Source organism: Pteropus medius, unplaced genomic scaffold (genome assembly GCF_902729225.1).
Source record: "Pteropus medius unplaced genomic scaffold, Ma_sr-lr_union100, whole genome shotgun sequence".
NCBI classification, from domain to species: domain Eukaryota; kingdom Metazoa; phylum Chordata; class Mammalia; order Chiroptera; family Pteropodidae; genus Pteropus; species Pteropus medius.
This window is the reverse complement of record NW_024342857.1, coordinates 1-5,590: the sequence shown is the minus strand read 5'-3', so window position 1 is coordinate 5,590 and position 5,590 is coordinate 1. Positions and strand designations below refer to the sequence as shown.

The 5,590-nt window shown below is 54.7% G+C and overlaps 1 long non-coding RNA gene across 1 annotated transcript; it reads right to left on the bottom strand.

The window, feature by feature from the left end:
- Positions 1 to 8: 8 nt before the first annotated feature.
- LOC120605980 (uncharacterized) lies at positions 9 to 4,945 on the bottom strand. Its single transcript, XR_005653796.1, has 3 exons — positions 4,862 to 4,945; positions 2,336 to 3,048; positions 9 to 100 (listed from the first exon to the last, which is right to left on the bottom strand). It is a non-coding gene; the product is annotated as an uncharacterized LOC120605980 (long non-coding RNA).
- Between the last annotated feature and the right edge of the window lie 645 nt (positions 4,946 to 5,590).

Below are 5,590 nucleotides of genomic sequence, written 5' to 3'. Positions count from 1 at the left end.
CCTGGTCCTGGAGGTAGAGGATGGCTGTTTCCAGCCGGGCTGGTGGGGGCGGCTCAAAGAAGGGGAAGGCTCGGGGGTCTCCCAGGTTCATGCTCTTCATCTGGAATGAGAACCGAACCCCCCGGGATGGGACACATGAGCCGGCGTGGAGCACTGAGAGGGCTCGGATCACAAACTCGTGATACTTTAAGACACTCGATGTCAAGGCCCATGGTACAGAGGCAGGGGAGAAGCGCCATCGTCTGCCTGCATTTCTGCCTCTCTGCCCGGCACCTCTTCTCCCAGACCCTGGCCATGGAATGAACACATGATCTAAGCCGGACCATTCGAGGTTTCTCAGCCCCTCTCCCAGCCCTCACAGCAACTAAGAAATAACCACGTGACCTGAGCCGGGCCAATCAGAATCCTTTCCTAGGACTGCAAACTAGAGCTGGGAGAGAGAAGTTCCAGCATCCTCTCTGCTCGTGAGGGGCCAGGATGGAAGCCCAGAGCTCCTGTGGATATTTTTCCATCGCCTGGTAATTAGCCCACCCACCACCGATGGAGAATTCCTTAAGTGTTCTTCAGCAAGACCCGCCTCCCCCATGATGGATACTCAAAGCCACGAAATCCCCTTTTCTGCTTACAAGAATTTCAGTTGCGTTTCTCTCTTTTGACCAAAAAATCTCCATGAATTCAGAGGCCAAAGGCACAGCAGGTGGTGGAGAAAATGAAGTCAGCACCTGTCAGTGGGTCTGGCATGAGCCAGAGGGAAGCTCAGAGAGCCTGGGGGCTCAGTCCGAGTCTCCCAGCCAGGTGACCTGCTCACCTGGCCCTGACCTAGAGGCGACCGGCCATTCCTTGCTGCTCACCGAACTCTGTTGTTGTCTAGGAATCACCCGGTACCCACTAAAGACCTTCAAATTAGAAGCTCCGGGTGGGAAATAGCGTGCGGATTTTTTTTAAGTTCTCCGGATGATTCCAATGTGTAGCTGGGGCTGAGAATCAGTGCTGCAATCCAGTCTGGCAATGCCACCATTGGACAATTACAGGTCATAGAGAGGGCACTCATAGCCAGTTCTGCTGACAAGACAGGCTGGGAAATCAGCCAGGGGCTCCCGGGAAGGGCTCCCGTGGTCTTATAAATGACCCCCAAAGGAGCAGGTCGTTGTTCCCGTCTCTGGAGAGTAAAGGAGGAGGAGATGATGCCCACGGCTGCCGGAGCCAGGTGGCACTCACGATGCAGCCTCAGATGGAATCCCAGCTGTGCCGCTTGCCAGCTGGGTGTGTGACCTGGGTCACGCTGCTTCACCTCTCTGCATCCGGTTCCTCGTCCCTACTTTGGATTGATAGGATTACCTACCCCACAGGGTTTCTGTGAGGATCAATTATGTACATAAAACACACAGCTTAGCCCACAGTAAGCACTAGGTGAGTGGTTTTTTTTATCATCATCATCATCATTAAGCGAGCTGCTGAGGCTGGAAAGACAGAAAAAGCCCAGGTCCTTTACGACATCACTGATTCATTTAAGTAACCGAGCCTGAAACCTCTCCACGTCGGGGCTTCTGGTTAGAGAAAACGGTACAGTTTCCTTACAGTCCGAGCCAGCGTTTCTCAACTAGCAGATTACGCGGGTCAGGAACTCCACGAAGTCATGATCAGCATTTTTTAAAAATGAAATCAAATGAATAGACACTATCACGTGCAAAAAGGGGCTGGTGTGCGCCGCTCACGCATGCGTGAGCCTGCAGCAGATGCTCCCCACCGCCCCCCAACTGCCTTTCCTTCCTCCTCCCGAGCACAGAGACTACACTTCCCAGCCTCCCCTGCAGTGCAGTGTGCCCAGGGGACCTCTAGCCTGGTGGTGGAGGGAAGTACATCCCCGCGGACCTGGCCCTCAAAGCCCCACAAACCCTTCTCCAAGGAGGCTGAAGGAGGCACAAGAGGGAAGCGGTCTGAGTCCCTGGATACAGGAAACTGCCCGCCAGCCCGAGGAGAGTCCTTCTGCGCTGGCCGTGCTGGCAGTGGGTGTCCTTGTGTGGTCTATGAGCAGCTACCAAGATGCGAGCCACCACGTAACACGTGTCGAGAAAGCTCAGCTCTAAACGCCACTTGTTTTTGGGTTTTCTGTTATACCTGAAAGCACTCTACTGAGTCACGAGGTTCTTCCGTGACCCTGCGAATCTGGGGGACGATTCTCCCCTCAAAGTGGCATCAGACATTTGGGAGAGAGGAACACACCGGTGGCCTGGCCAGCCCCGCCCTTCTTGGCCCTAAAGTCTGGGACTGGTCTCGTCTAACTGCCTCCCAGTCGTCCCGGGCACCAGCGCTCGGGACATTCCCCTCCCCTCACCTGCAGTGTGGCCAGCCCCCCGAAGGCCTGCTTCTGGCCGAAGTCCAGGTAGCGCAACAGAGCTTGGTGGAACTCAGACACTCTCTCCGGGGGCATGCACCGGCCCGGCCACCGAGAGCCCCTGCATCAGGGCTCAGGACAGAGAGGTTGATGCAGTAACGCGAGTCGTAGGCTCAAGGTAGGTCGGCCAGTGCTGGGATGCAGGGCTTGGGACGCCCAGGGTCTTTCTCCTCCTTCCTGGGGGTCCTGAGATTCTGGAATCTCTGTAAACGTTCAAAGATGGTCCAGAACTTCTGGCACTCCTCGGAGCCCTGGCGGATATAATCCTCGTCGCGGAAGAAGGCGTCTTCGAACAGATGCCGGGTCTCTGGACAATTCCAGTCCCACTTCTCTAGGGCCTTCTCCTCGCTGGGGTCCCTGGGTCGATCCCGGTGAGCCCTGCCCTCCCTTATCCTGGGAGCAGCCATCACAACATTGTCACAAAACTGGCCGCAGTCTTGATCACCTAGACCAAAGATGCTCATCCATCCCCATCTCCTCCAGTGAGAGGCCAGTGCCTGCAATAAGGAACTCAGTTGTGGTCTAGGATCACCGTAGGTGATGGCAGAGTAAGTGGCCAGGGTCAAGCTGGTGACACACAGGGCACCTCATGACTCCTGCAGTGATCTCTGGGATGGACACAAGTTCATCCTGGATTTTCAGGCCCTGAATACCTAGGGAAGAGACCAGAAGACACTCATTTGTTTTTAGAAACATTTATTGAGAGCCTGCTATTTCGCAAGCACTGGACTAAGAAAAGGGACAGTATAGAGTAAGGTCACCTGAGCCCCCACAAGTGGTCATGCTCACATGCAAGAAACAGACATCTCACCAGAATGACAATTCAGTGGCTGGGGCTGTGATACGGGAAGCCCAGGGGTCTGTGGGAGCCTCCCCTGACCCCAACCACGAGAAGTGTGTTATAACCAAGAGTACTCTGGGTCTACTGATTAAGTGAGACGAAGTGCGCAAGTTTGCAAGTGTTGCGTTTCGTGCGTATCGCTTTTGCTGCCTGGCACACTCCTTCCTTCTTCTTCCTAACAGGAGACATCTTCCTTGGGAGAGTAGCCCTTCCTGGATTCCACGCGGTTCTGATGGCCTTTAAACCAGAAACCCCCTATTGGCTAAGCAAGTGACAAAAGCCTGGCCCATCATGGGGCCCTACGCTCCCTCGAACCAGTGCTCGGACTGAGATGTGGACACCACTCAAGGTGAGTTAACTGAGACTTCTCTGGAATTCACACTGGGTTACTACAAACCTCTGATTTTATCTATTGCGGCTAGACAAAGCCGACATAAACCCGGAACTCTTGGTAGTATCTCCTGAAGATGATCATCTTCCCTGGTATTTATCCTAGAGAAAAGTCTGCACTTGGGTACACAGTAGCTGACACAAGGAAGGTCACTGAGCCACTACAAGGAGAGCAGGAGAGGGAGGGGGCAGAAGCTTGGCGACATCATTTAGTGCCTGAGGCTTAGTTCCCTCCAACCCTCCACTACCCAGCTACAGGAGAAAACGTCTTTTTGCTTAAAGGTGGGTTTCTGCCTCACAGATGCCTGTGTCCCAACTAACATAGACCATGCCCGCATATGTGCAGTTTCCTGCAGGGGAGTCCATCAGAGACTCTTAAACGGGTTTATGATCTTAAAAGGGTTCTGAGCCTTCTCACGGTAAAGGCTTTGGAGTCGGGAAGATCTGGGTTTGAACCTCAGCTTCGTCATTTATTAGATGTGTGATCACTGGCAAATTAACTTCTTAAGGCTGTTTCCTTCATCTATCAAACACAGACAATATCCCTCAAAACACGTCAGTGTTTATCACCTAGCCTGGTACACAGAAGCTAAACGGTAACTAGCACTCAAGTCCAGCGCTTTCTCCCAATGGTGACTAACACAGGAAAAACAGCGAGAACCAGGGACACATAACCTGGAAAAAATTACACTCAAACGGCCACAATTGGCCTTCAGAATGGCACTGGCAATGCTTCCACTTGCTCTGCCTCCAGTCTGTCAAGACCCTCACGGAACAGAGCTTGGAGCTTCGATCTCTGCGGTCTCAGGGGAACTCGGGCCGACTCGGGGAGTCATTAGAGCCAGGGACAGGTTTCATCCGAGGAAGAACTGGCGAACTGGCAGAGTTGTTTCCCACAGGAGCAGCAGCTGTGAGCCTCTCCCGAGGGAACCCATCGGCCACTTGCCCTCGACCTCTCTCGTTCTCAGCTTCCCTCCTCTCCCGACCTCCCGCTCCCTCGGTCCCTCAGTTTCTCGCAGCTTCTTGTCGTGCCACGATTTCTCGGACCACTCTGTCCCCCAAGTTCTTCGAAGACGCCCAGGCTCCATCTCCGTCCGCTTCTCCCGGCCCCTCCTCCAACATATTTCCTCATTTCGGGATCTCCCACCACCCCTCAGCTCGCTCCCTGGACAACCCGGACCCAACCCTACTGCCACCGCCCAACAACCGCCCCGCGAAGGCGCCGCGTCAGTCACCTAAATAACCGCCGCGAGGGCTTCAACTTCCGGTCTCCAGCGCCCCGCGCGCGCCCAGTGCCGGTGATGCGCTTGCGCATGTCGTCCACGCGGCTCGGCCCCGCCCCGCCACGGACGGAAGAGCCAATGGGCAGCTGCGAAGGCTCACACATCACTCTGCGCCTGCGCCCGCTCTCGCTCCGGCCCCGCCTCCCTTCGGGCGGAGTCGAGGGTGACGCTTCGCCCACTAGGGACCGCGAGAGGCACTTCGACCCGGGCACTGAAAGGCCACTTGCCTCCCGGGATCACCCGGGCGCTGGGATTTTAACCCAGCGTAGGGGAGGGGTTTGAGTTAATACTCCTTCGTTGGGTTATAATAGTGGCCGGAGCCCAGACACTATTAAAACACTCCTGAAATTTACTCATTATAATTCAACAAAGCAGGAAAGGGGTGAAGAGTGAGGCTATTTGAAGCACCATGGTCAGAGACATCTGAAAAGTGGCATCTGAGCAGAGAGTGAAAAAAGTGAAAGCTAAAAAGAGGAGGAACCGTGGACACCCTCTCGGGGAGAGCATTCTAGGTAGAGGAAACAGCAAATGCAAAAAATGAGATGGCGACAGGCTGGGTGGATTCAAGGACCGGCAAGTGGGCGTGTGTGGCTGGAGTGAGGGTGGCTGTGTAGCAGGGAACCAGGTGGGGAGAGGAGGTGGATGGATCATACACACCATGCTGAGGACTTGGGCTTCTAA